The 10,289-nt window shown below is 40.4% G+C and overlaps 1 pseudogene; it reads left to right on the top strand.

The window, feature by feature from the left end:
• The first annotated feature begins 6,488 nt into the window (after window positions 1-6,488).
• The window catches only part of LOC103605322, a 7,844-nt pseudogene continuing 4,043 nt past the window's right edge, over window positions 6,489-10,289 (top strand).

The following is a 10,289-nucleotide window of genomic DNA, read 5'->3' as shown; positions in this document are numbered from 1 at the left end:
GTTGATTTGTCACCTAGATGATCTGTCCAGTGTTGCAAGAGATGTGTTCAGGTCTCCAGCTGCTATCATATTTGGGTCTATCTCTTTCCTTAAGTCTAATCATGTTTGCTTTATATATATCTGGGTGCTCCAATGTTGGATGCATATATATTTATGATTGTTTTGTCTTATTGCTGGATAAATCCTTTTATCATTATATAGTGGCCTTCTTTGTCTCCCTTTATAGTTTTGGGTTTAAAGTCTATTTTATCTGATATAAAAATAGCTACACCTGTTTGTTTTTGATTATAAAACAAACAGTATACCTTTTTTCATCCCTTCATTCTTAGGCTTTGTGTGTCTTTACAGGTGTAGTGAATCTCTTGTAGACAGCATATTGTTGGGTCCACTTTTTAATCCTATCAGCCAGTCTGTGTCTTTCGAGTGGGGAATTTAATTCATTTACATTTAGCGTTGTTACCGAAAGGTACTGTCTTTCTTTTGGCATTTTATTAATTTGCATTCAGATGTTTTAAATATCTTTTTTTCTTTCTTTCTTTACCTTTTATTGTTTGTCTTTGGAGTTTGTTGATTTTTAGATGTGGTAAGATTCAATTTCTTTCTCTTTCTCATTTGCATTTTTGTTCTAAGAGTGGGTTCTGTTTTTTCTTGTGTGTTCATGGTAGTGATTACCATTTTTTGGATTGCAGATAAAGTACCCCCTTGAGGATTTCTTGTAGGGCTAGTTGTGTGGTGGTGAACTAACACACTTTTTGTTGTCTGGAAAATACACTAATTCTCCCTCGTTTCTGAAGGATAGCCTTGACAGGTATAGTATTCTTGGCTGGTAGTTTTTGTCTTTTAGTGTTTTGAATATATCTTCCCATTCTCTTCTGGCCTGTAGAGTTTCTGTTGAGAAGTCTGCTATTAGTCTGATAAGGACTCCCTTATAGGTGACTTGGCACTTTTCTCCTGCTGTTTTTAGGATTCTCTTTGTCTTTGAGTTTTGCCAGTTTGACTATAATGTTTCTCATATATGATCTTTTTGGATCGAATCTGTTTGAGGATCTTTGAGCATCCTGGATCTGAAGGTCCATTTCTCTCCCTATACCCAGGAATAATTTTATTAAATAGGTTTTCAATGCCTTTTCCTTACTCCTCCCCTTCAGGAATACCCATGATTCAGATATTTGTGCATTTAAGGTTGTCTGCTATCTCTCTTAGACTTTCTTAATTTTTTTGAATTTTTTTTCTTTTTTTGCCACCTGAGTTATTTTAAAGATACTGTCTTCAAGATCAGAAATTCTTTCTTCTGCTTGATCTAGCCTGCTGCTTCAGCTCTCAGTTGTGTTTTTTATTTCATCAAATGATTCCTTCAGTTTCATGAGTTCCACTACATTCTTTTCTGAAGTATTAACCTCTGTAAATTTCCTCCCTCATATCCTGGATAGTTTTGTTCAGTTCACTGTGTCATCTAACTGCGTATTCTTATATCTCCTTGAGTTTCTGTAAGATTTTTACTTGGAATTCCTTTTCAGTCATTTAAAGGGTTTCTGGCTGCAGGAGGTCTGGTATTTGAGAGTTACTGTATTCCTTTGGTGGACTCATATTTTCTTGTTTTTTCAAATTTCTAGTGTCTCTACACTGATGTCTGGTCATCTGATGGAGCAGTTGCTTCTTCTATTACTCTCCTTCCCTGAACTCTGCTGGTGACCCTTTTTATGTAAATGCAGTTGAGTGGTCAGTGATCTGCCTGCACAGTGGCAGTGGCTGCTATGGCTGCTGCTGTGGGAGCAGGCCACTCTTGCAACAGCAGTAATTGTGGAGTTACTTTGGCCAGCTGCCCACATGGCAGCAGTGGCTATAGCAGTGGCATGCTGCTCATATAATGATGGCATCTGCCTGGAAGTGCCAACAGTGGCAATGACTGCAGCAGTGGAAGTTGCAGCAGCCACCTGCTTGGCTGCAGTGTCCAGAGTGGCAGCCCACACAGCTATGGTGTCTGCAGTGGCAGCAGAGTTACCTCATGGTGGTGTCGGTAGTGGCAGTAGCTGCAGCTGCAACTGCCTCCCTGGCATCTACAATGTCCTTAGCAGTAGTGGGGTTACCACATGGGTGCAACAGTGGTGCCAGTGGCTGCAACTGCCTCTCTTATGTCTGTGGTATCCACAGCAGCAACAGGGTTACCTGGTAGGGGCTGCAGCATAGCCATTGGCTGCAACTGTCTCCCCTACATCTGCAGTGTCCTTGGCAGCAGTGGGGTTAACTTCCAGGGGAGGAAATGGTGGTGGTGGTTGTAGCCACGTCCTTCACATCTACGGAATCTTTGGCTGCAGTGATAGGTCACTCATGGGACTGCTACTATGCAAGAATCTACTCTGTGATGGGCAAAGTTTCTGGTACTAGACCATAGTTCTATCAACTGTGGCAGCAGTGGCAGTGGGCCCATTTCAGTCTTCTTCTGCAGGGGGAATACACCCTGGGCACCTCTGGTCTGCCATCTTCTGGGAAGTTTGCTCTCATTGTACTTTCAAAAGGAGAGAATAGAACTGAGGCTAATGATTGTGATGGCTGAGGAGTCTCATGATAGTCCATCTGCAAACTGGATGCCAGTAGTGTGACTCAGTCCAAGTCCAGAGGCCTCAGATCCAGGGAAGCTGATGGTGTGATTCTCACCCCAAGGCCAAAGGCATGAGTGGGCATGACTGGTATAAGTCTTAGAACCGGAAGGCTCAGATGTCCACAGACAGGAAGAAGACTGTATCCCAGCTCCCATGGATAGAGAGTGAGAACAGCTTATAGTTAAGAAAGACAAAGAACTTTGCTGCTTTAAGAAGGAATACAGGATTTACATGAGATTAAAATGCCTATAAAGCTATTTCAACCTAAAATTTAATGCTAAACATGGGACCCACAAAGAAAAACTAAGTGACCAAAGAACTAGTTTACCGTGGTTTGGTAACCCACCATAGAAATAAACCAAAAGCCACAGATCACCATAGAAGAGTTTGTGTAAGCAAAGTGGTATAGCAGCATAATAGGATTATATGTTTGAAACTTACCTAGGTTATACCTACCTTATATCTCAAGATCTCCACAACAGCAGGAAAGAATCATTACACATGTGGGACATATAATTTATCATCCAAACTAGGAAACTTTTAAGGGGGTAAGGGGGAGCTACTAATAATTAAACTGGTACTTAGTTAAGTTGAAATCGTCTTAGTTAAACTGGGGTGTAGAGTGCACCCAATTATACATTAAACCCCTATATTATGCTAGAGAAACATTTTGAATAAAGGGCACCAAAGGTGAAGTCTTCAGAGGAAAAACACAACTCATTTGAGGAGCTGGCCAAAAGTTATCCAAGCAGGAGAGAATTGGAGAGCCTTCTGTTTAGGAGCTGACCTGAATGTACGTACATGGTTGCATGCATGATGTCCTATGCTATTGGGCATGCACAAGATTTGCACAACTTGTAAATAATTTGCGTCTGAAATTTCTCAATGTTTATATTCTCTTTCACTATTTTTTTCTAAGTCTATGACATCTATGAAACTTTAAAGCACTAAATGTCAAGAATTGGTCAGTTTCCTGTATACAGATAGCACATGTTGGCTACTGCATCAGGCACATAGGAGAATATGAACATTCCTTCCATCTCTGAAGAAATCTCCTGTTATGGCTCATGGATTAACCACCATTATTATCTTATGTATAGTGATGCAGCACAGATGTCTTTGGTTTAGATATAGGTCAGAGTCCCAACAGGATACAGATGGCACACTCAAAAGGAGCAATTGATCTGAGCTTAATGAAGAGGCCACTTATAAAGGTGTAGGCGGGGTTAAAGGCAACCACAAGGGATGATAAGATCACCCAGGGGTTAGCAGCTCTGAGACCACTACCACCCTTAGGTTTGAAAGGGCAAGGGGAGAGAGCCATTACAGGAACTTGGAGAAAGCTGTAACAGTAGGAGAGACCTACCACATGGGAGTTGTAGTCTTTGGTAGAGAAACATCCATTGCCATTCTGCAATCCTGTAGGGAGGAAGCTCTGGAATAAATAAATCCCCAAACTCTCTTTCCTGCAACCATCCAGTCTCTTGTTGGTACTTCCTTTTGGCCTAACCATAGGTCAAGGGGACCTAGCTGATAATCTACAGATGTCAGCCTCCTAAATGACAAGCAGAATGAAAAAAGACTAGAGAATGGATCTAGAGAGACAAATGGAGAATATCCAGCAGTATCTAACTAAATACTGTAAAAGCCCCTATTTCTAAAGCCTAGATATGTCACATACAAGTATATCCTTTATGTTCATAAGTAAAAATTAAGAACAATTTGATCATCACAGGAATAACAGAGATAGAGCAGGTGTTATTAGTGTTGTTATCCTGATTTAACAGATGAAGAAAAAGAGGACAGAGAGGAGAAATTACTTGCTTAAATCATCAAAAAAAAAAAAGATTTAGTGAATGACACTGTGACCATGGACCTATCAGAAAGTCAGTTATTTCCCAAGCTTAAATAGAAACTAGATCTCCTACTTCTAAACCCAGAGATCTTTCCAGTTAGCCTTAACAATAGAAGCATGTTGGTGGTGGTCTTACCAACATAAACCCCATCGTATGGAAGAAGGAGACTAAAAATTATACAAGCACATACAAACAGAGATTTGCAGAATGAAGGCATTGTCTCTGCCTTTCAGGGTCCTAGCTTAGGGACAGAAAGAAAATACCGCTCAGAAAAACTTAGGAAGACTATCAATCAATCAATGAACGTTCCTCTAACACCTACTATGCACAAAATGACAAGTACATAAAACTTATGTGTCTGCAATTAGCCATTTTATTCTTGTGGTTATGTGTTATTATGGCATGTGGTTTGTGATGCTCAAGAGATTGATGTAAAGTTGACTCACAATAAAATAATTGTTGAGACAACAGAGTGTGAATGAGCCAATGTCATATTAAAAAGTTGATCCCAGGTGGTGTCTGACTGAGGTCTCTCATACAGAACCTGTCTCCAGCCTAGTGGTGGAAGTGGTAGTAAGAACTGGTTCAAAATCAAATGATAATATATGTTGCTTTCTGACTTAAGCAGAGACACAGAAATCCAATGACCACTTAAAAATGGAGCAAAGCCTGGGAATGACTAAACATATGACCCAGGATCTCACCTGTGGCAGAGACTATTATGTGTGTACCAAAAACCATTTCCTTTTTCTCCTTGGCATAGAAACAGATCACACTTTCTACCCCTCTTACAATTATACTCATATGTGACCATGCAACTGAGTTCTGGGTAATGTGGCCTAAATTATTTGCTCCACTTTTAGTCTAGTCTGTAAAACCTTTCAGAGATCTTCCACTCTCTCTCTTTTCCCACCTACCAGTTGACTGCCAATGCCCAGAGGACACTGACAACCCAGAGCTGAAGATGGTAAAGTCTGTGTCAGCCAGAATCATTAAATGACTATGTGGAATAGCTCCACCCCACTCTGGCACTCCCCAGCCATCAATTGATTCAGTAATATTAATGGGGTTATGACAGTGACCTTAAGAAATATGCTACCTCTCAAGGATAAGCACCCTTAACATTTTTATGTACAAATATGATATATACTCATATTTCCAAAAAGCACATACTATTGCACACATCATCTTATAGCCTTCTTACCTGGCACTACATTGTAAACAATTTCTCATGTTCATGGAATCTTTCCTTAAATATTATAATTTGTAATGATTCTTTGGTGTACCAAGTTGTTGTTATACAATGCTTTCAATTTTTTGCTATTTTATGTAACTTTCATTTTTCAATATTAGTACATGATCCGAAGAGCTTTGTGATCTTATTATCATGAAAAAGACCATTCTTCATCACAGTTATTTGTTGACCTACATCTGCCATTCAGAGTAATGGTCAACTGGTTTTGTGCTGTTTAATCCCACACAAGTTAATATCTTTCTTTGAGTTTGTTCCATGTGATAAACCTTTCTCACATCCCATGGAAAGACATCCTGTGAAAGTTAATAAATGTCCTTTAAAACATTACAAAATAAAAGGACTGGTGTGACTCATCAACATTGTTATCAAATCATTGACTGCTCTGTGATCTCTATTAGCCTACAAAATGATTAATTTATTTGCCCCAAATTGATAATGGTAAAGTCAAAAATAAAACAAATTTTCCCCTTCCAAATGGGAACCAGTCCTCATAATCAACTGAATTAACTGAACACTGAATTAATTAATCTACCTTTCACTTTCTTTGTTTCAGTACATAAACTCCTTCAGAAGCTTGTGAGGGTAGGATTTATAAAACATCTTCATTGGCTCAGCAATAAATTTAAAAAGAAAGTGAATATCATTAAACTATATTTTGTATACTGCATAGTTTCAACAGTACAGAAAACAGAGGCTATCCTAAAATGCATAACATCATGCAGCCTTAGAAAATTATTTAAGTCAGGAAGATAAGATTTTTGTACCACTTCCAAAAAGATGCTGCTGATGAGGTCAATGGTGGGCTTCTTGTCCCAGTGGGTCCTGCATGGGGACCCCCTGCTCTCTCAGGATTTTCAAAAGGGATGCCTGCAGAGCTTCAGAAATCTCTACAAGAAGGACCTCCTCAGCCACTTTGGCTGTGTCAATGCCATTCAATGGAGGTGAGTGGCTGGTCTCAGGAGGAGACAACCACCAGGTTCTGATGACACATAGAACAAGCCATCCACTCCAGAGTCAAGCCCACACACCTGATAGAAGAGCACCATTCCAATGTTTGTTGCCTGGCTTTCAACAGCAGGAACACCAAAGTGTTCTCTGGAGGAAACGATAAGCAAGTTATCCTCCATGATGTTGAAAGCAGTGAGATGTGTGTGCTCATGAAGACACAGTATATGGGTTGTCGGTGAGCCCAGTGAATGACAACGTTTTTGCCAGTTCCTCAGATGACGGCTGGGTCCTCATCTGGGCAATCCAGGAGACTCCTCATGGAGAGCCCTTCTGGTTGGCAAACTATCCATCAGCCTTTCACAGTGCCATGTTTAACTTTGTAGAGTCCAAGTTATTGGCACAGCAATTCAAAGGAAGGCATGGCACTCTGGAGCGAGTGGTTTTTGAAGAGTTCTCTCCTGTGCCATGAGTATGATATTCAACAGCAACGGGACTCAGCTCCTGGCCCTGCGTGTCACCTGCCCCCTATTTTTAACTTTGTAGAGTCCAAGTTATTGGCACAGCAATTCAAAGGAAGGCATGGCACTCTGGATCGAGTGGTTTTTGAAGAGTTCTCTCCTGTGCCATGAGTATGAGATTCAACAGCAACGGGACTCAGCTCCTGGCCCTGCGTGTCACCTGCCCCCTATTCTCTATGACATCCACTCCTGCCTGCCCATGTTCCAGTTTGACAGTCAGGGTTACTCAACTCATGCACCACGAAAAGCTGCTGTTTTGCAGGAGATCATGACCAGGATATTCTTTCATACTCAGATAACTTCAACCCGTACCTGTGGAGAATTCCTGCAGATCCAGAAGCAGATGGCATTGGTAGGGTGGTCAACAGAGGCCTCATGGTGCTGAAAGGAAATCAGTCAATTCTTAACCAGGTTCGATTTAATCCCCACACCTACATGATGTTCTCTTCCAGTGTAGAAAAGATTATCAAAATCTGGAGCCTAAGCAGCCAGGGTATACCCTGGACCACAATTTTTAATCCATTCACTAGGCATGGTCCTACAATCTGGTCACCTCTTCAAATCTCCACCTTTCAATTAGGATTTCCCACCATCTTAACACTGTCGCAGTGGGGGTCAAGTTTGGGGGGAGCACTCAATCCAAAGCAGCCCCTCATACAGTTCAATGAGTGCCAGTGACAGATAAATGTAATTTAGTTTGAGTATGCCGTAAGGCCTCCCACAGCATTCCTCATTTCATGGTGGGACTCAAATCCACCACATGATGCCCACTGTTTTGATCCATTGTTTTTCACTATTCTGCTTAGTAGCTTTCCATCAGCAAAAATGAGGTTGATACGTATTTGTGCATAGCACACTGTGGCATGAAGGGCACTGTCATTATATTTTGTCCATTATAACCAGGAAACTTTCTAAGCATTTGATTGATCATCAAGATTTATAGTGCCATAGTGACCCATCTGCTGGGAGCAATACACCACACAGTTTGAAGTCCCACTAGGAAGCACTTCTCAGAAACTCCTTCCCAAATGATATCCTTTGCAGTAGATATAACCTGAAAAATGGGTGCCAAAAGATACTGGTACATTTCTAGAGTTCCATTTAGTCATTAACAGTCATTCCAGTTCATCATAATATTGTATGACCAGAATGTCTCCCAGAGTGATGCCACTCAAGTCTGCAGGCTGCCATTCAACCTCGTCGGGTTCAAAAGAAGGAGTGGTCTTAGCCAATTTATAACTTCACCCTTCCAGAGCTTGGAGCCCTGTCCCTGACTGAGGAGAGGGGATAGGTTCTAACACACATGCAGGAAAGTCAGCTTTCTCTAGGACCAGAGATGTGCATCCATCTTAACAGGAAAGAAAGCACAGACACAGGAAGGAGGGGAGGTGTGTTGGTGGGAACTTGAGCAAGTACACATTCAATTCCTTTCATTTTCTCAGATGCGAAAAGAAGTAAAATCATGAGCTAAAAGTACAGATAGGAAGGAGGGTTAGAGGTTTAAAGAGAGGAAGGATATGAAATGCCCTACAAGGGGATTCTCAACCTTGGCACTATAGACATTTTGAGGAGGATAATTCTTTGTTGTTGGGGCTGTCTGTGCATCCTGGGATGTTAGCAGCATCTCAGTCTCTATCCACCTAGATGCCAGTAGCACTCCTTCCCCAAGGTTGTGATAACCAAAAATGTCTCCAGACCTAATCACATGTCCCCTGGGGGGCAAAATTGACCCAGTTAAGAACCATTGCTCCACCAGGAGACAGGGACAGTAAGCAAAGTAAAAGGATTGTGCTCATCTGAGGGCTCACTTGTGGTTAGTGATCATGGGTTTCAAATGAAGCCACTCAGCTTGCGGGTGTGGATTTTTCCAGCCATGTTCAGCTGAACGGGATCAGAGCAGACAAGAAGTTAGTACAACAACGTGAGAAAGAGCAAGCAGTTGCAGGCATATACGAGTAAGTGATTATAATCATAGAATCTGGGCCAGATAAGGAGGAAAGAGAGGATATGAGAGTAGCGAGGGACAATGAAAGGTGGATAGATCAACAGATTAGTAGCTCCCAGATAGACGTCGGAATCTGGGTACCAGAGGGCGTGAAATGGGAAATTACAAAGCAATAGTCAGTAAGAGAGATGCTTGAAACTCCCCCATAACTGGTTGAAGTTATTAGTTATTATATATGTGTGTATATATATCAGGATGCTTCAAAAACTCCATGGAAAAATAGAATTAAAAGATAATGCAAATCATTCCAAAAACTTTTTGAAGTTTCCTTGTATATATGTGTATATATACAGTTATTATATATAACTATTATTGTCATTAAATCCTGAGAAATTTTTAGCCCCATGAAGAGCCTGGAATTGTGTTGCTATGTACTGTTATTGCAACTAGCAAAGCGTAAGATCCAAATCTCCTATAGAGTTTATATGTAGAAAACACAAGCCTAATAAATCCTATTAAGCTGAGTTCTGCATTTTATTTGCTCGTAATTTCCAATATCTCTGTAAGTAAGTGAAAGCAGCAAAGATTCCAACTTGCTACAAGTTCAAAGATTGGCATGATATTTAGCTCGCTTACTTGCGAGAAAACTTTAGGCAAGAGGCATTCTTCCTCAGAGAAGGGGCTATCGAGCTTGTGGAAATCAAAGCAGCTAAACAAACCTCTTATTATGAGAACAATGGCAGGGACATCCAATAGCCTACAGAGAAATTTTAACCTGGTCTTTGATTTTGGCACATTTAGCTACTTCAAAATTAGGTCAACAATAAAGAGGAAAAAAGAATGCAGAACAAAAGACAAAATAAAGTCATATACCAGTTTTACTTTTCAAGCATAGACGAATGAAAAATAGGAACAGAGTAAATTTTCCTTAAGCTCTAACTAATGTTCCACCCTTCTGCTTCTGAAGAAAAATGTGTACAAAAGACAAAATAAAGTCATATACCAGTTTTACTTTTCAAGCATAGACGAATGAAAAATAAGAACAGAGTAAATTTTCCTTAAGCTCTAACTAATGTTCCACCCTTCTGCTTCTGAAGAAAAATGCGTTTTTCTGTAGTTTTATAATAAATCTAAAACACTATTATTTTTTAGCATGAAATGCTAGGT

This window comes from Galeopterus variegatus, unplaced genomic scaffold (assembly GCF_000696425.1).
Source record: "Galeopterus variegatus unplaced genomic scaffold, G_variegatus-3.0.2 Scaffold5735, whole genome shotgun sequence".
Lineage (NCBI taxonomy): Eukaryota > Metazoa > Chordata > Mammalia > Dermoptera > Cynocephalidae > Galeopterus > Galeopterus variegatus.
The sequence above is the reverse complement of the archived record's forward strand: the minus strand, read 5'-3'. Positions and strand labels throughout refer to the sequence as shown.